This window comes from Leptodactylus fuscus, chromosome 6 (genome assembly GCF_031893055.1).
Source record: "Leptodactylus fuscus isolate aLepFus1 chromosome 6, aLepFus1.hap2, whole genome shotgun sequence".
NCBI lineage: Eukaryota > Metazoa > Chordata > Amphibia > Anura > Leptodactylidae > Leptodactylus > Leptodactylus fuscus.
In genome coordinates, this window is record NC_134270.1 from 84,138,108 (window position 1) to 84,159,219 (window position 21,112).

A 21,112-nucleotide genomic window follows, 5' to 3' on the forward strand; every position below is an offset into this window, starting at 1 on the left:
CTTGTGGACTGGACGGCACTGTCCTCTCTGCCTCCAACGACACTTGATGGAAACATCTCCATCATGTTCTGCACCAATTGCTTGTGGCAATCATTAATGCGATTGGCCTTCCCCTCTACCAGAATAAAAGACGAGATGTTATTTTTATACCGGGGGTCAAGGATTGCAAATATCCAGTATTGGTTGCTATCCATTATTTTGACTACGCGCTTGTCACTTGAAAAGCACCCCAACATGAAGTCAGCCATGTGTGCCAGAGTGTTACTTGGCATGACTTTGCTGCCCCCACCGGAAAGGTCACTCTCCATTTCATCCTCTTCCTCATCCCTTTTACCCCATCCGTGCTGCAAGAATGGGACACATTGAACTTCCCCGGTAGCCTCCTATGTCACAATCATATCATCTGCCACGTCGTCATCCTCCTCCGTCATTAAACGCTGTGAAGTGGACAGGTGTGTGAAACTACTCTCCTGCTGTGACAGTTCTACTGCTATCCCTGCCTCCTCAATGTGATCTGCGTTATCCCTGATGGCAATGAGGGATTCTCGCATCACACACAAGAACGGGATTGTTACGCTCACTAGTGCATCGTCACAGCTGACCCTCTTTTGGACTACTCAAACACCCGCAAGATTTCACATAGGTCTCCCATCTATGGCCACGTGGTTGAGAAACTGAGGGAGCTGACTTTGTGGCACCCTAGAGTTTTGGAGATGGTACTCCAAAGGTCTCTGCTGCTCAACCACTCTGCTCAATATATGATATGTTGAGTTCCAGCGTGTGGGGACGTCGCACAACAGACGGTGTTTGCACAGATGTAGGCGTTGCTGGAGTTTTGAGGCTAGCAGCGGCTACTGTAGACTTGCGAAAGTGGGCGCACAAGCGCCGCACTTTCACCAGTAGCTCGTGCACATTTGGGTATGTCTTTAAAAAACGTTGCACCACTAGGTTAAAGACGTGGGCCAGGCATGGAACATGTTGGAGGCTGGCAAGCTCCAGAGCTGCTACCAGGTTCCTGTTATCAGACACGACCATGCCCGGGCCCAGGTGCAGCAGCTCAAACCATATTGCTGTCTCATCGAGGAGGGCATCCCTCACCTCGGAGGCAATGTGCTGTCTGTCCCCCAAGCTGAGGAGCTTCAGCATAGCCTGCTGATGTCTACCCACGCCAGTGCTGCCACGTTTCCAGCTCATAGCTGTAGTCAATTTAACGGCGGAGGAGGGTGTTGTTTCAGAGCCCCTGCCAGGATTGATAGGCAGGGAGACTAGGTACACTAGCCAAGTTTGTGACCCAGTCCCAGCCTCAACTACATTCACCCAGTGTGCCGTCAGTGAAATGTAGCGTCCCTGTCCGCATGATGTTGAGTGACACGTGCTGGTGCAAGACGGGGATGGCACACCAGGAGAAGTAGCAATGGCTAGGGATGGCATAGCAAGGTGCCGCATTTGCCATCAGGTCCCGGAAGGCCGGAGTTTCCACAAACCAGAACGCCAACATCTCCTGGGCCAGGAGTTTGGAGATGTGCGTGTTCAAGGCTTGCGCATGTGTGTGGTTAGCGCTGTATTTTTGCCTGCGCTGAAATGTCTGAGAGATGGTGGGTTGCTGGGAGGAGGCGTGTGATTGTGCAGGAGAAGGAGCTGACAGGAACAGGGGAGGATGAGGGAGAAGTCCCCAAAGTGGCAGAGCCAGATGTTGCGGTGTCCTGGCTGGTTCTCTGGACTGCAGCACCCGCACTGGCAACAGTGGGAGAGGCTGTGTCAGCAACACTGGACGACGATTGTCCTGTGTTTGCCTTCTCCCACTGAGTCCAGTGCTTGGACTCCAAATGACGGCGCATGGAAATGGTCGAAACATTACTCTTTTTAGAGCCCCTACTCAGTTTCGAGTGGCAAATTGTGCAAAAAGCATTATATTTGTCCTCCGCGCATTTCTTGAAAAATTTCCACACCATCGAGGAACGTGCCTTCGATGAGGGAATTTTTTCCGGGCTGGCTATGATAGGGAACATCTTGGGCCATTCTGGATGTGGCCTGGCTTCAGTGAAGCTGCTGACCTCTGCCTCTAGCTACCCTCTTTAGTGCTGCACCTCCCTCAACATCGACACTGCTTTCCCCACTTGACATCCCCCTTGTCCAGGTCGGGTCAGTGTCCTCATCGTCCACCACCTCCTCTGACAATTCCTCTCTCGCCTCCTCCTCCTGCACACCGCACATGACAACAGGCTGCCCTGATGGCAACTGTGTCTTGTCATAGTCACTGAGGGTGGGTTGCTGGTCAACCACCAGAAAATCAAACAGGAGATGGAGGAGACTAGTTTTTGGGCATCTGGACACAAAGTCGTCTGGTAGCTCCTTGGAATCGGGAAATGGAGGGACAGGGAGAGGGACAGTTAAAGGACCAGCTCCTAGGAGCTGGGAAAGTTGGGAGGAAGGCTGACAAGAATGTTGTGTAGGAGGAGGAGTTGAGGTATAGGCTGACTGGCTGGTGGATAATGTGGTGGAAGCATAATCCGCCAGCCATTGTAACATGTTCCTGCACCGTACTTAATGTGGCCAGCAAGCCGGGGACTGTGGAGAAGCGCAATGCTTGCTGCCCTTGAGGAGTAGGCACGGAATGTGCTGTGGCTTCACCGCAACCTTGCTCCCCAGCAGCATTTCCACGCCCCCGGCCTCGCCCACATCCCTTACTGATAGCCTTGCGCATTTTTAGATGGTTTTGATTGTTTGGTGGGTACACACCGTGATAACCTGGATGAAGCGTATATAGCCTGAGAATTAGAATGTATATCCCACTGATTTTTGGGGGTACACACCATGACAATCTGGATGAATCGTATATAGTGTATATGGGCTGAGAATTTCATTGTACACCCCTTAGTTTCGAGGGAGAGGGGGACACACTGTTGAACCCTGGATTAAGCATATATAGGGTATATGGGCATACAATTTCAGTGTATCTCACTTAGCTTAATCCTCACCGCGGAAAGCTGGCTTGCGCAGATACAGCCTGGCTTAATTGCTGTGAATCCCACTTTAGCGTTTGTGGGTAGGACACTGTGCCAAGCTTGTTTGAGCTTCTCCCTTTAGTGTAGCTCTTAAAAGATCTGTGGTGGTTCTTCTTCTTTGCTATTTCTGCCTAGCAGAATCTAAAACCTAACTAGCCCTCAGCAGATGTCTAAGTGCAAGCCGCAAATGATTTGGAGATTGTCGCCTGTTCATTTGAATCAGAGGTCCCATGTCTTCAGCAACCAAAGGCTTTTTCCTATTTTTTTCATAGCCTCCATTGCCATAGTTCCTGTCCCACCTCCCCTGCGCTGTTATTGGTGCAGAAAAAGTGCCAGGGAAGGTGGGAGGGGAATCGAACTTTAAGTGCATTTGCAACGCGGTGTTCGTATCGAGCGAGATGTCCGATCGAACATGTACTCATGCTGTTCGCTCACTAACCGTTAATTACAGTAGCTTGCAAAAGTATTCATATTCCTCGAACTTTTTCACATTTTGTTACCTTACAACCACAGACCTAAATATACATTGTTCAAAACTCAAATAACACATCCTAGATCTGAATGAATGAATGAATGAAATATTCTCATTGAATACTTTGTTCTGTACAAAGTTGAATGTGATGACAACAAAATCACACAAAAATCAATGGTAATCAAATGTATTAACCAATGGAGGCCTGGATTTGGAGTTACCCCCAAAATTAAAGTGGAAAAACACACTACAAGCTGATCCAACTTTGATGTGGTGTCCTTAAAACATGTCAAAATGAGGCTCAGTAGTGTGTGTGGCCTCCATGTGCCCGTATGACCTCCCTACAATGCCTGGGCATGCTCCTGAGGAGGCTGCAGATTGTCTCCTGAGGGATCTCCTGCCAGACCTGGACTAAAGCATCTGCCAACTCCACGACAGTCTGTGGCCCATCAGGGCACGGTGAGACTGTATTAACCCATTTATGATGGAGGTTATATATTTTTGGAGTTTGAATAATGGAACACTAGGCATAAACGGGTTAAGTCTGTGCAAGGATTCCAATTGGGTGAGTATGGCCTGTTCCTGATGAAGCCTCTGCTTCTTACCATGGGAGGTTTGCTGAATGAAGTGGCCTCTCGTGGAAACCTTGTGGGCACACCATAAAATAGTGTCGCTCACCTGGTTGTTATTGTTAAATTTAAATATTCTGTTAAAGCTGAGGAAGTTTCTGGGGTATATTTGGGGGGCTGCAAGATATAATTATTAAGTCTACAGACTGAATCAGGGCAAGAAGAATATTAGAATATCGTTCCAGTACCACAATGCAGACCTGTGCGTGAACATACCATGTTGGGATGTCTACAGTATATTGGATGAGCTAACCCTCTGGACAATAGACCTGTCCACCAGAGCATAATCAATCCTGGTATATACTTGGTGTGGGTTTGAGTAAAAAGTCTAATCTAATTCAGAGGGATGTTGATGTCTCCCACATCAAAGAGCTGGTGGGATTGTAGAATATTTACTATAGGGGTAGGTTCCGACAAAGTCTGAGGAGCAGTAGAATTCATCGAGGGCCAAAGTACCTTGTTAAAATCTCCCAATATCATTACATGACCTTTGCCCACCTCTTTCGTCTTAGACAGAACCATGTGGAAAAATTGTAATTGCCTCTTGTTACACTAAAACTAGTGTATATTGGACATTGGTAATGGACTCACCAGGATGACATATCTCCCCTCATCATCAGTAATCTCTTGATCAATAGAAAAGGCTAAATTGTCTCTAACAAAAGTATTGCTACGCCACATTTCCTCCCAGAGTGTCGCTCTTCTGTATCGAGAGTTTAGGCCCTTAACATTTAAAGATAATACCTTAAATCTCATGGTTACGAATCCAGTTGGCTGTGAGCACTGGAGTGTCATCTAGAAATGTGGAGTGCAGTACCGAATACCACCAGAAACACTGAGATCATCTTGCATTATGAGTAGTCAGACAGGAATCTACTGGATAAACATGTGTAATGTCCCGGTACTGCTAGTCCAATTCCCTCTAATCGTCCTTGCAGACCGAGATGATATGGACATTTGCACATAAGGTAAAAAGATTCCTCCCCCGTCATTCCTTCTATATTTCACCAGAGCATGCGCCATCTTGTGGATGTTTTTGTGAACTACACCTGCCTATACTTTGTCATTGTAATTTGAGCTGGCACTGTAAAGGGAGTGTCCATTATAATTAGGCAACCTCCAGGACCACTCAAGGGAACTTGGCTGGCCTGGAGGCGGAGCTGAGTGACCACCCACTCTAGAGAGGGGGTTGGGAACTTTTTTGGTCTTTTGTCTTTGGTCTGGAGCTGAGCACATGGGAAGCTGTAAAAATGGCAGCTAAGTCTCCGGGAAATTGTAACAGAGACGTCTTTTCCTCTGTACCCAAGCTTCTTCTCAGAGAATACTTTCTTCTGAATCTCCAAGCAGAGATGCCTTTTCCTCTGCCTCCAAGATGTTCCTCAGGGAGCGTTTTCCTCTGAAGCTCCACATCTCTACGAGTAGGCCGTCCTGTATCCATACATCTGGGAACTCCACACGTATTTCTTTATTCAAGTAAGTCTTTGGGACAAATCTATATTTAAGGAGCCCATAGCTAGTCTGACGGAAATTGAGGGTCCCCCGCCGTCGATAACTTGTATCGCCTCTTCTATATACGTGTACCCAGCTTTGTTGAGGACTAACCCCCTGGATACAGGCCATCCTTACAAGTATATACAAGTTTAACTTCCCAAGTTACTACGAGTTAACCAAGCCCAAGGTATTCTTGCTCAAAGCTCCATCCCCTGATTAAGTGGACACTGTCTATAAAGATCGCTGTATTGTATGTGAAGAATCACTCCGTCATCTGCATGTTTGTATCAACTCGTCCTGCTAGTAAAAAAAGCAACGATTACCCCCGAAGCCTGGTTGTCTGTTGTCATTGTCAGATATCAGAGTAGGGGCGGGTAATCGGGGACATCAAAAAGGGAGATTTTGTGCACATTTGGGACTCAGGGACCCCCCTGAAAGCCGGCCACATTGGATATATTACCGTGATACCAGCCCTGGCCTTCCTGAGTGTTGCACATGAAGCAAACAAAGCATGAACATACAAAAGAAACATTACACAAAGGATGTATCACAGTCTTTATGCACTGCAGTTAATTCCGCCATATTTTTCCCATCCCAGGCTACTGAAGCCTGGGATGTCTCCTGAAGGATCACAACAATGTCTGACCTTTCAGTCTGTAAGACACTTACTTAACACTACTGTATATGCTAAAATATTAACCTCTGTCATTTGACTGCATACATTGAGCATTTCTTGTTGTTGTCACTAAATTTGGTATTGTGGGGAAGGCTTGTGACTAGAGATGAGCGAATTTTACAAAAACTTGATTCGGCAGGTTCCCTGAATTTCCAGATACTATTCGATTCGAGTCAAATTAATTTGCGACGAATCGAATTTACCCCTTCCCAACATCCACCCCTGTAGTATGGTGCTGCTGGCAAAGACTTCCTGCAAGCCATGCAGAAGCAGGGTGCACCAACAGAAACTCTATTTGAACCCTGATTTCTGGGTGTGACGTGGGGCATGCTGATATCATTACGCTGGTCAATGACTATTACGCTGGCACGCTCCATGTGACCACTGGAGCCTAATCATAGGCCCCAGTACTAAGGCTTGGGGAGCAGGACCTCAATCACCAGCTGGAAGAGCGCCGGAGTGGATGCTAAGCCCAGGATAGGCGAGTATCTTTTTTTTTTTTCCTTTTTAACCACAATGGCAGCCCCCAATCTCACCACGGAGAGTGCCAAGGGGGAAATGTAGCATGGCAGAACCCCTTGGATGCCGCGGTCATGTTTGACCACAGCATCCAAAGGGTTAAAACCCTCAATCGGAGCTGTGAACTTCATTACCAGAAAGTATGAGGAAATCCAGATTCGATGTCAATCGAATATTCCCTGATTTCACTTACTCAGTTTGTTTCACTCATCTCTACTTGTGACACTATCATGGTATTGTACTTGCAACCCACAGCACAAGTCTTTGCATTAAGATACCAATTGTGTCCATTTACAAAAACGAATGGTACTTGTCAAGAGTGCCCTCTCTCCACAATCCCATGCATCAGAAATTTACTAGATTCATTTAGTGCTGCATCATGTTATAAAGATAAATAATTTGGGGAAATCACTGCTTATGAACATGAGTTTAGCCTCTGAAATGGTAGAAGTCTTAAAGTGTCTTTTGCTGAGTGGAGCAAGGGTTAAGTTACTTGGGAGTAAAAATAATATCTCCCACTTCTCAGCTATAAGCCTAGAATTATTTACCTCTCCTGAACTCTGTGGAGGAAGACCTATTATAATACTTTAAATTATTTTAGACATTGTGGGTGGTATTCATAGCAGAAATGAATATGCTTGTTGTTCCAGAGATTCTATACATATTAAACCTTCCAACACCTCTTATTTTCACGTACTTGTCTAAGCTCTTCAAATTCCAAATAAATACTTTACCTACCCTTAACTAATGGTGGTCTGAGTCTTCCACTTATTGCATCATACTAGCATTTATTCACAGAAAAAAAACTGTAGACCTCAGATGTCTATAACTTCCCCTTTAATAAAGCGATTAAAAATATACATCAATCTAAAATTGTTGGAAATAACCAAACCCACTGAACAAAGCTTGACAGTGTTAATATAAAATGTGTCTGCAGTTGTTAGATAATGGGTTGGGTCACAATATCAGAACACTCCCCCCCCACACACACACACTCCCCCCCCCCCCCCCCCCCCCACACACACACACACACACACACACACACACACACACACACACACACACACACACACTTTTCCAGGGGACAGGTGTTTAACTGTCAGTCTAACCAAACTGAATTAGCTCCCTCATATAGAACCATGCATACATTATGTTAATATAATTAATTATTAAGTTTTTAAGTTTTATCCCAATAGATACCATACGTAAGACCAAGAGACCTAACCTCCTCTTTGAACCTGAGGCTACTTTCCTAATGCCTGACCAACAGGACCTAGAGGAGGTGGGACCCCAAAGAATGAGACAATAAAAGCTTCAGAGTTCTATGGTAAAATAAAAACTAACTGTTGAACAACTGCCCTACACATTTCTTCCATAAGGATTCACCAGGGGCAAATAAGCTCAAAGCCAGCCATAGTAGCCACAAACAGATGTCAGCAGAGATGTAAGTAGTCTGACCACTCTATCGGCGGTCATGAAATGAGCCACAGTCAGCCCTTATAAAGCAACATTCTTCTCCTCCTAGAACGTCCTGGCCAATCACCTTATTCATCCATAACACACCTCTTAAGTGTCTACTCCCAATTATTGTCTACTCCTAAAAGTGTCTACTCCCAAACATGAGCCAATAGACTGGAGCCGCCATAAGGCAATGCCTTTCTGTTAGTCTCAGCATGGATTGGCGAGGTGCACAGATATCACACCCAGGGGACTAACCCTATCATACAATCACACACTCCAGGATGCCACCCTCTGTAGATAGCCACACCCCTCACTAATGAACATAAACCTCCACACTCAAAAGTAGGCCCATCATACGTAGGGCATTTCATAGGGCAGAGAATAAGGATAGGAGCTCTTTCTTGGAACCACGCAAAAGGGCACAGGACTCAACAGATCAGGGTAATAGGTACTTATGACGTACAAGAGCAGAAAGTATGTGAGATCTTGAAGAGGTATTGGTATTGATGGATCTTACAGGCTGATCGTGATCTCGAAAGAAGTGGAAACGAGACCATTGATAACGTACAGAAGGGGTAAAAACTTAAGACTGATTTGTCCATAGCGATCTAACGCAAGGTTCAGTGACATCTACCAAGCTTTCTTCATCTAAACCAGGGGGAACTTTTAGATGTGGATTGTGAACAGCTTGTGGGTTTATTGACCCCAAAAGAGTTTTTACTAGTTGCTCCACAGGAATCTCATAAATGTAGTGATTGTTGGTTGAAATGAAGTTTAGTTATCATTTGGGCCGGCTGTTTTTGATGTCTATACTTACCTTGCGGAGATCGTTACATTTGAGTGTGGAGGGTTGTTTACATTTAATAGTGAAGGCTGTGTCTATCCGCTGTCCCTGATAGATAGATTGTATGACAGGGTTAGTCCCCTGGGTGTGATATCTGTGCACCTCACCAATCCATGCTTAGACTCATGGAAAGGCAGTGCCTTATGGCAGCTCCAGTCTATTGGCTCATGTGAACAATGATTGGGAGTAGACACTTAAGAGGTGTGTTATGAATGAATAAGGAGGTTCTGGGAGGAGGAGAATGTTGCTTTATAAGGGCTGACTGTGGCTCATTTTGTGACTGCCGATATCAGAGCGGTCAGACTAATTACATCTCTGCTGACATCTGTTTATTGTGGCTACTATGGCTTACTTTGAGTTTACTTTTTGCCCCTGATCAATCCTTATGGAGGAAACGTGTAGGGAAGTTGTTCAACAGTTGGTTATTATTTTACCATAGCACTCTGAAGCTTTTATTGTTTCATTCTTCGGGGTCCTACCTCCTCTAGGTTCTGTTGGCGTGGCATTAGGCCAGTAGCCTCAGGTTGAAGGAGGTGGTTAGGTCTCTTGGTCTTATGTAATGGTATCAATTGGGATAGAGCTTTATAATATGTGCATGGTTCTATTATGTGAGGCAATTGAGTCAGTTTCGTTAGAACAGGTTAAACACCTGTCACCTGTCCTCTGGAAAAGTGTGTGTTTGTGGAGGGGGGTGGGTAGGGGAGTGTTCTGATATTGTGACAACTAGAGATGAATGAACAGTGTTCTATCGAACACATGTTCGATCGGATATCAGGCTGTTCGATGTATTCGATTCGAATCGAACATCAAGTGGCAAACTCCAAAAAAATTTGATTCCCCTCCCACCTTCCCTGGCACTTTTTTTGCACCAATAACAACGCAGGGGAGGTGGGACAGGAACTACGACACCGTAGGCATTGAAGGGGAAAAAAAAAAAAAAAAAAAATTTTCGGAAAAAAAGTCATTGGCTGCCAAAATCAGGTGACCCCCATTTTAGACGAATAGTGGATTTCAGATCCGGGTCATATGAGACTGTGAACTTTGTGACTGAGACAGGGATAGCTGTACAGGCAGGGATAGCTAGGGATAACCTTTATTTATGTGGGAATGTTATTAAAAATAACTTTTTGGGGCTCTATCGGGTGTGTAATTGTGTTTTTTGTGAGATAAACTTTTTCCCATAGGAATGCATTGGCCAGCGCAGATTGGCCGAATTATGAACTCTGCCTTCTCCAGCAGAGCCAGCGCTGATTGGCCAGAGTCTAAGATCACTCCACACCAGTCTCCATTCTGGTCCAACCTTAGACTCCGCCTCCTCCAGCAGAGCCAGTGCTGATTGGCCGAATTATGTACTCTGGCCAATCAGCGCTGGTCAATGCATTCTATTGGCGTGATGAAGCAGAGCTGAATGTGTGTGCTGAGCTCAACTACGCCAGTGGTGTAGCCGAGAGTTCAGTGCACAGCCAGCTCTGCTATGGTGGTGTAGCAGAGCCGAGGGTGCAGAAGGGTTCAAGCGCACCCTCGGCTCTGATGTAGCAGAGCCGAGGGTGCAGAAGGGTTCAAGCGCACCCTCGGCTCTATGTAACAGAGCTGAGGGTGCAGAAGGGTTCAAGCGCACCCTCGGCTCTGATGTAGCAGAGCCGAGGGTGCAGAAGGATTCAAGCGCATCCTCGGCTCTGACGTAGCAGAGCCGAGGGTGCAGAAGGATTCAAGCGCACCCTCGGCTCTGATGTAGCAGAGTCCACAGCAGTCTCCATTGTGTTCCGATATCAGATGTAGCAGTGTTGACAGCATCAGCACGACTACATCTCCGGACGGAGTGTGCGCTCTAACCCTTGTGCACACTCAGCTCTGCTACATCAGAGCTGAGGGTGCTCTCAAATCTGCTCAATCTCCGGTATAGCAGAGCTGGCCGTGCACTGAACTCCCGGCTACACCACCGGCGTAGTTGAGCTCAGCACACACATTCAGCTCTGCTTCATCACGCTAATAGAATGCATTGGCCAGCGCTAATTGGCCAGTTTACAGAATTCGGCCAATCAACGCTGGCTCTGTCGGAGGAGGCGGAGTCTAAGGTCGGACCTGAATGGAGACTGGTGTGGAGCGATCTTAGACTCTGCCTCCTCCAGCAGAGCCAGCGCTGATTGGCCAGTTTACAGAATTCGGCCAATCAGCGCTGGCCAATGCATTCCTATTGGAAAAAGTTAGCTTGTGAAAATCGCAAGCTGACAGGGATTTCCATGTAATAAAGTGACTTATATGCCCCCAGACATGCTTCCCCTGCTGTCCCAGTGTCATTCCAGGGTGTTGGCATCATTTCCTGGGGTGTCATAGTGGACTTGGTGACCCTCCTGAGACGGATTTGGGTTTCCCCCTTAACGAGTATATGTTCCCCATAGACTATAATGGGGTTCGAAACCCGTTCGAACAGTCGAACAGTGAGCGACTGTTCGAATAGGATTTCGAACTTCGAACATTTTGGTGTTCGCTCATCTCTAGTGACAACCCATTATCTGACAACACATTATATTTTAATGCTCTGTCAAGCTTTGGCCAGTGGGTTTGGTTATTATTTGGGCCCTTACTTTAACATTTTTAGATTATTGATGTATATTTTTTAATCGCTTTCTCAAAAGGTGAAGTTTTAAACATCTGATGTCTTCTATTTTTTCTGTGACTAAATTATTGATTGAGGAGGCAACTTCGTATCAGATCAGTGAAATCATCATACTATCATGCCTGTATTTTAGATCAAACTAAGCAATGGATGAAGCATTCCAAATCAGCTTGATTTTCTTGTGTAGCTAATGATCTATATATCCTTACTTCTGGTTTGGATATTTGACCTTACCTTAAAGCATAGTTCGGTTATAAATAACTTTTCATAAATTAATAGTACTGGATAATATATGAAACATCTTATTAAAGAAATATTTTCTTCTCTAATTTTCAGGCAGTTACTTTCTCTATATTAGTTATCAAGGAAGGGAGAGGGGGTGGGGTAGAAAAGACAAAAAAATGCTGCTATTACTTTTTAACACTGATAGGTTGTAGATAAGAAGCTAGATTGGACCGATCTTAGACTCCGCCTCCTCACAGACGAGCCTCCAGCAGAATAAGCGTTGATTGGCTGAATGCTGTACACTGGCCAATCAACGCTGGTCAATGCATTCCTTGAGAAAAAGTAAGCTCCCTCGTAACAGCAAGCTGTGAGCTCTCCTGACTAGCAAGGACGAGCCTGCTGCAGAACCAGCGTTGATTTGCCGCAGGCTCGTTTTTGCTAGTGGGGAGAGCTGGCAGCTTGTGGTTACGAGGGAGCTTTCTTTTTATCAGTGCACCTGCAAGCGCTGTGCAGTTAAAGCGCACAGACCCATAGTCTATAATGGGGTCCGTGCGCTTTAACTACACAGCACTCCTCCTAAACACTCTCCTCCTGCTACTCGTGGACTTGGTGACTCTCTTTTAGTCAAATAGTGGTTTCCCCTGAAATGAGCATTTTTTCCCATAGACTAGAATGGGATTCGATATTCGATCAAGTAGTCGAATATTGAGGCTCTACTCAAAACGAATATTGAATCTTGAATATTTCACTACTCGCTCATCTCTAATGTCATCCCTTTATTATATATCTTGAACAAGACACATATGGTAGGTATGCTTTGCTGCTTACATAGTGACAAAGATATGAGTAACATCAAGCAAAGGGATGAGAACTGGATTATGTGCTTTTAGACCCTAATTTAAAAGCAAAAATGATACAGCAGTATCAGCACCAGCACAGTATCTGGAACATGATGAACCAGACATTTTTCAGCTTGAAGTGCCAACCACAACCCACAGACTACGTGAGCAGGTACAGTCATACCAGATTGCACCTATATTTAAATTTTTAACCCCATGAAATTTGATTAGAGCCAAGTTTGCCTTGTGAATTTTATCTTCAGTTTTAAGCCTAATGGCTATTCAAGGGTGTTTTTATTGCTACAAATGGTATCGTAAACTTTCACGACAAGTGTGAAAAAAAATTACCTTTGTCAAAATGAATCAGACAAGGATCAGTGGGGATTTTCACACACCTTATGATGATGCCACTGAATAAATCTCCCTTTCCTTCTGATTCCCTATTTGATGTTTAATTTACTGTAGTGCTGATTCTGCTTGCTACTCCTAAACATCAAGACATTATGCGGCCTGGTCCATCACATTATTCAAAACTGTACTGATACTCGTTGCTACATCTACCAGTACTCCCAACTCAGCCATGCCTGCGACCTGGTCCATTGCATTTTGCTATTCTACACTGTTGGTGCCATTGATATACTTTATGCCACAAAACTGGTGTTCATGCTTAACAACTCCTTTTCTATGTGTTTTAGACACCATCTGATAGTTTGTGTGCCTTGTACAACATGCTTGCAGGGCTTGTCAATAAGGAGACATGGTTTAATATGCTAAGCAGCATTTGCATAAAAATATAGTATTAAAAATAGGTTCCATCTCAAACAAACCTGTGGCATTGCTTCTTCCAATATCAATGCCATTTTGGTGTCACATTTGCGTCCATAAAGGGTTTATTTTTGTGAATCTGTAGCACTTTTCAGTTGACAGGTACACTGTCAGTGTGCCACAAACTTTTCTTCAAATTCTGTAGTTGTCACTTGCCATTGCCACTCTGTAGCCCAAACAACAACAAAATAAAAGAAGCAACCCCCCCCCCCTTCCAACACTAACAATATGCTGGTGTGCTATTCTGCTCCCATATAGCGATTTAAAAAAACCACTGGCAAGCATCTGCTCCCAGCCTTATTTTTGGAGTTTGCATCCACTGCTTACCATCCGTTTTTCCATATACATACATGTTACTTCAGCTGTGTTTGCCTAGAGAGCTAGAAATGGGCTAAATGTAGTTCCCGAACCCGAAACAAAAATCTCCATTTAAAGGCTACAATCACATGACTGATGCTGAAAATGGGCGTGAAAAAATTGCCATTTTCCACAGCCATTTTCACCATCAGTCGTGTGAATGTAGCCCTCATACATTGTATTATATGGAGGATTTGTTAAAAAGTTTTACAAGTGGAGAATCAAAATATTAGTCATGTGACTAGCCTCCATTTATATACAGTGAAATTTAATAATGCCATCACCAGGTGATATTCACTGTCATTTGAATATAGTTTCAAGGAGCAATATTTGCAAAGGTCTCAAGAACAAGTGTATATATATATATATATATATATATATATATATATATATATATATATATATATATACATACACACACACACACACACACACACACACACACACATACAATAAACAGTTACTGTAGAGGCATTATCCAGTGTTTGAAAAATATGAGTCAAATAACAGGATGCATGTATAGAAATCAGTTCATAATATAAATTCAGTTTAAATTCTGCTCTGTTTTATTTTGAGGTTGTTAACGACAACTGTGACGTTTCGTTTACAAGCTTACTACTCCTTCCTGTGAGCAGTTCAACTAGCAAACCAAACGTTACCAAAGTATGTGACCTCTTATATGCTTAAAGCCACCCATATTGACCTTGATATGAGAGTGATTTATTACCTGGTCAGATGTGTGGAGGAGAGCAGTTCTACACAGACTGATGAAGAAATGTGAAACACAGGGAGGAATTTGTGCACAGGCAGTGTGTGTGTCCTGTGATTTCATTCCAGGGGAGAGTGAAGAACAGAAGGGCACACAGAGTAAGAACAGGAAAAGGAATATTTGGAAATCTGGATTTTCCACAGATTCATTGCATGTAAATAACGGTGATATAAAGAGCAGCAAATAAAAGTCAAGCAAATAGTGCACAGGGGAACTGAGTATTCAGCATTGCTGTGAATGTGCTTGCAGATCACTTTCAGAAGCTGGATAATACTTTAAGCATAATCCTTTCAGCAAAGTTAGTTCTTTAGCAAAGTACAGTGCAAAGTTCTTTATGAGTAAATATAACTACTGACAGTCGGGAGCATCAGAGGTAGCAGGTACAGTGGTAGTTATTTGCATTGACCATTTGTGTTTGCACTTCAAAGGATAGTACAGAGGGTTGTAACCATACCACTGCGGGACCCAAACTGTGAAATTGGTATACAAGCACTCCTACATATAGAGTACTGTACCACTGTGTAAAGCTGTGGCTACCCAGGGATATTCCACAATGTATGCTCTGCCCACCTCTACTTGTGGTACAATATCCATATGTCAAAAAGGGTTCTGGGTGTGATCTCTGATTGGTGTTCTGAATCATGCCTCCTGGCTGACACTGCACCTTTGACATTACAGAGCTAAATGGTTTTCTATCATTAGAATCCATTTTTGAACTAAGACCATGTTGGAATAGCCTTTATAAAGGCTATTCTTCTCCTACCTTTATTATTCTGATCCGCGGTTCTGTTCAGGTGTCATTTCACCGTATGCAAATGAATCTTCAGAAAGTACAGGGGGTGTTCCCCTTTGCAAAAAAAAAAAAAAAAAAAAAAAAAAAAAAAAAAAAACCACAGGAGGTGTTCCCTGTGCTTTCCGAAGATTCTCCAGCAATGCCTCTGTCTTTTTCAGACCGCCTCTTTTTCAGCGTCATTGGCCGCGTCTTCAGGTAGCAGAACCAACTGCACATGTCAGTTTGGCCTTATGTCTCTTATGTAAGAGACCACAGGAAAATGGTCCAACGGCTGATGATGCAGCGAAGAGGTGGTCGGGAGAAGAAGACAGAGGCATCGCTGGAAAGTCTTTCTGAAGACTCATTTGCATATGGTGAAAAAAAACTAAACACCAGAATGACAGCAGGTAGGTAGAAGAGAAATAGTCTCTTAAGGCTATTCCGACATAGTCTTAGATCAAAAAGGGATTCTAATGATAGAATCCCTTTAATTAGCACATTAACTGTTGCTCAGGAATGGTGGAGGTTAGAGAAAAAAAAATACAAATACATGAATTAGTGGAGTAATGCCTCCTAAAAGATGGTAAGAACTAGAATTGGGGGAGGTGGTGAGAGTTCCTCTTTAACCCCTTAACACATGACATAATAGTACGTCCTAACAGCCAATGTCTTAACACAAATTAACATACTATTACTTCCTGTGTCTGAGCACATTGAGTGGGAGGCTTCCTGAGTGTGTGTTAGCTGCAACTGATAGCCAACACCCTGCTCCAGAACCTGCAGCCATAGCTCAGTCCCTATCATATGTTTTAGCCCATTAGATGCAGTGGTTAAACATTGCAACATCTAAGGGATTTAGCTATCATAAAGTCCCCCATCATCACCTTACCCCCACGGCGAGGGATATAACCTAAATTTAGAGCTCATGAGGGAAAAGACACCAGAATACACCAGAAGTGCCCCCCAGAGTGAATCCCTGTATCATAGCTACTGGGAAAATAGTAGGGAATCTGGTGTTCACAATGTACTCCGCACAGCTTACGTATTCACTGTTCAAAATCCGCTGGGGAACTAATGCTCATTATGCCCATTGATATATCCTTTGATGGTTGTAGTTTTCAAAATGGGGTCATTGCCAAGGGGGTACCTTTAGAATTCCTACAAAGATGACATGACGTCCAGATACCAAACCTGAATAAATCTTTGCTCCAAAAGTCATACGCTTCCTCACATCTGTGCCCTGCTCTGTGCCCAAACAGTAGTTTATGCCCACATGTATGACAGGGTTGTACCCAGGATAACATGCTTAATATATGTGCATTTGCAGCAAATTGCTGTTTGGGCACATAGTTGGGCACCAAAGGGAAGGAGCGCTATTTGGCTTTTGGAGCATAGATGTAACATCTCTGCCTGTTCGGGTCACTGCACCACCCTCTGCTCGCGTGCTGCGGCGCAGGAGGCGGGTGCAGTTTGGTTCTTGGATTAAAGTTTTGGTCGCACTGTGTGAACTCGGCTCTAGTTCTGTGATTGCACCACACCCGTCTTCTGCCTATGTTGCCTCTGTCCATTAAGTGGTTAATCTGGCCTTGCCCTGTGATTGACAGCTGTCTTCCTGTGAACTCCATGGGCGGGTTCTTCCTACCTATTTAGCCTTGGTTCCCATTCACACCAGTGCTTGCTATTGCCGTGTGCATACTTGCTCTTTACTGTCTCTGTTTTGATTACTCTATTATACTTGACCTTTGGCTTTCCTCACTGACTTCTCTTTTTGGACTCCGATTTGGTACTGCATTGCCCGACTGTTACTGATCCTTGGCTAAGTTGACTTCCCATTGTTGTTGTTCGTCTTGTCTGCGTTTTGTGTTTCACGTATTCAGGGAGGGACTGTCTTCGTGGTTGTCGCCTATTACCTAGAATAGGGTCTGGCAATAGGAAGGGAAAGTGGGGGGCTTCAGCTTAGGGCTCACTGTCTCTTGTGCTCCGTCCCAGGGTTTAAACAGTTACTGGGAATTGCTGTCCTAGCCATTCCCTTACAATAGATTTTTTGTTTTTTGTTTTTTTCTATGTCACTTTTGTAGAGCTCCTGAAATACCAGTAAAGTAGAATTCCCTGATGTTTGACCCCATTTTAGAAACTATACTCCTGAAGGAATTTGTCCAGGGTTGCAGTGAACATTTTGAACCCCGCAGTGTGCATTAATTTATTTTCCAGACATGAATGTGCAGCTGATGGTGAAAATGGCAATTTTCCCAGAAATATGTAAGTTCAAAGCGCAACATATTGTACCCGGCTTGTATCAGAGATGAATATTCCAAAAGCTGTTGTGCTCAGGATAACCTATTAACAGTTTTTGGAGTGTGTGTCTCTGCTGACACAAGCTGGGTGCAACATATCGGGTATTAAAGTTGCGTATCTCTGAAAAAATTGCAATTTTCACTTTTCATTCATTTCTGGAAACTAAATGAATGCAATACTCAAGGCTTGAAAATACTCACTATGCCACTCGACAAAACTCTTGAGGGGTATAATTTCCAAAATGGTGTGTGTCTTTAGATTGTACTTCATTGGCATTTTGGGACACTAATAGTAGCATGACTTCCAAAAGAAAATCTGTGCTGCAAAAACCAAATAGCGCTTCTTCCCTTCAGTGCCCAGCTGTGGACCCGATCAGCAGTTTATACCACTATATGAAATTAAGTACGTTATCCTGGGTACAACATTGTTGTATCCCCATTTTGCCTACAAAATGGGGTCACTTCTTGGGAAAGTCCATCTAAAGGTGTACTCCAAAAGCTAAAAAGCATAGTACTCCTTCCCTTCTGAGCCCTGCTGTGTGCCCAACCAGCAGTTTTAGACTCACATCTACAACTTTTTTGTCCCAAGGATAACTCCGTAAAAGTTCTAGCAGTGCAGGTCTCTGATGACAAAGTAGACAACGTATTGGGCACTGAAATGGCATATTTTTTTAAAAATCTAAATTTTTCTTTATGCATTAATTTTTGGGAAGCACTCGGCTTCAAAATGATAATATTCTTTGAGTGGTGTAAATTCTAAATTGGGGTACATTTTTGGGGCATTTCCATTGGTATTTTAGGGGCTGCAAATGTGAGATGGCACTCAAAAACTATTCAAGCAAAATCTAAATAGCGTTCTTTCAAGTCAAAGCTCCACCATGTACCCATGCTTTAAGGGTTACTAAATTTCTTAAATGCAGTTTTTAATTATTTGAGGGGTGCAATTTTGAAAATGGAGTGATTTATGGGGAGGTTTCTAATAGTCTAATATAGTCCTTTAAAATTCCCTTCAGTACTGAAATAATCCCTAACAAATGGGTTTTGGAAATTTTCTTGTAAATCTGGAACATAGCAGTCACACTTGTAAGCCTTCTAACATCCAAAATAAATTGAAGGATGATTAAAAGGCGATGCCAAGCATAGATATGGTAGATAATATCTATTATGTATTTAAGTGATTATAACTGTCTGTATTCAGCTCATGTCCCCCATGCAGTGGGAGGATCAACTCACACAGCCCAGGGGGACTAGCTGAATGTAGCATAGGTGTGTTTAGTGATGATGCAGCAGTGCTCGGTAAGGCCGGGTTCACATGATGTCTTTCGGCACGTAATGTGCCACGTAGATGCCGTGGGAGGTTTTGTGGCCCGTATACGCTCCCATTGTTTTCAATTGCAGCCAGTACCGTAAACGTGGCGCTATTTTGCGGCTGTGATTTTGCGGCGGCGGCCGCAGAATAGCGCCGTGTATATGGTACCGGCTCCCTTTGAAAACAATAGGAGCGTATACGGGTCGCAAAACCTCCCACGGCGTCTACGTGGCACATTACGTGCCAAAAGACTTCATGTGAACCCAGCCTAATAGAAGAAAACTCCCCTTGTGCTCCAAGATTCTCATTTGAATAAATAATAAAAGTGCTTTTTTCTATGCATGGGCCTGGGGCTCTGAAACATATGTAAGGTATCGTTTTTATTCTGCTAACAGCATCTACAGTACTATGGGAGGGAATTAAAATAACTTGGGGCAGAGATAGACTTCCTTTAAGTTCATGCAAATTGAGGAAGTAGGAGGTGTTGCTAAGATCTTCAAATGATCAAGTTTTCAAGAATCTAGTGGGATTTGATTGAGTGGGATGGGATGATTGTGCAATGCCTTCTGATACTTAACATGCCAGTTATTGCCACTTGTCACAAATGAAGAGGGACAGAATCATTTGGCTGATCACTATGCACCTAGGCCGAGTTGTTAGCACTGTTCAGTTAGTGGTTGAGAAAAAAAAACAGCAAACGAATGACAGCAAGAAGAGAACCTCTGCATGGATGGATCCCCTGATTTGAAGAATAGAGTGTAGTCCATTGTGTACTGCAAGTGAAATTGGATATCACATCCCAAACCATTGGATTTCCTAGACCGGCCGTATTTGACTTTATCGAGACCAAACCAAACCCCCCTTCCCCTCACTAAACCCCTTGTGTGTGATCTTCTCATAAATACAGACCAAGTTACCTTTGAATGGGTGGGGTCGGCCACAGCTTTATTAAATATATATTATCTGACATAAGCAGTAACCCCTGTTCCCCTCCTCCTCAGCGAACGTTTTGGTGTATGCCCCTCGGTGGGGCACGTCGCTGGTACTCTACCTCGCTGAGAAAGGGGGCCAAGGTCCTGCTACTATGCCTGCTGTGACAACAATTTAATGCAAATATATATTTACAGCATGTCATTTTGCTAACAAAGAAGAAAACAAATAAAACTTTTATCTGCACGGTACATAGTTACATAGTCAATGAGGTTGGATAAGGACATTATTCCCTATAAATGCTACAGTGTTGATCCAGAGGAAGGTGAAAAACCCCATGAGGCTCATGCCAATTTGCCCTATTTCAGGGGGAAAATTCCTTCCCGACTCCAAATCTGGCAGTCAGTATGAAACCCTGGATCAACATGTCCTTAAAATTCTAGAGTCCATAACCTGTTATATTTTACTCTTCAAGAAAAAGGGGCATCCAAGGAAAGAGGGGTACAATCATAATTGAAAAGAAAATGACTTAGCGGCTCGGTTTAGGTGTGGGTGGCTGGGGGGTTGCTTTGTCAGCTCTGGCCGGATTCCAAAAGGAATTCCCCACCCAGAGCTGCCCTGGATAATCCTGTGGGAGGCCCCGCCCCCCTCCCCGGGCCACCAATGAATGGGAAAGAAAACCCCCTTGAGGGGAAGAGCATAGGTCACTAACGGCCGCTCAATATCCGGCTGGCTTATACAGCAAGCCGGCTTGCATGAATGATATAAGTTGCCCTTGATCGATATCGCAAACGTGTATACTCAGATACTCAATGAGGAAGGATTATGTGCTGTATTCAAGATTTAACAGAGAAGAGTCAAAAATATACCACATTTGTATAGCATTGTGGTATATTTTAAAACATAATGTCATTAAGTTTGGAGTGGGAGGGCATCTTCAAGACACCGGTATTGCAATGGGTAAACCAGTAGCTTGGCAAAATTTTTTTGGCAGATTGAGATAAAGTATATATTCACCACGTCCAATTTTTTTTTTTTTTTTTTTTTTTTTTAAGAAAAACAAAAGTCATATAGATAC

General features: G+C 43.9%; 1 protein-coding gene across 1 annotated transcript in view; it reads left to right on the top strand.

The window, feature by feature from the left end:
- PRKCG (protein kinase C gamma) overlaps window positions 1-21,112 on the top strand; it is a 448,854-nt gene that overhangs the window by 53,603 nt on the left and 374,139 nt on the right. The window lies entirely within an intron of this gene.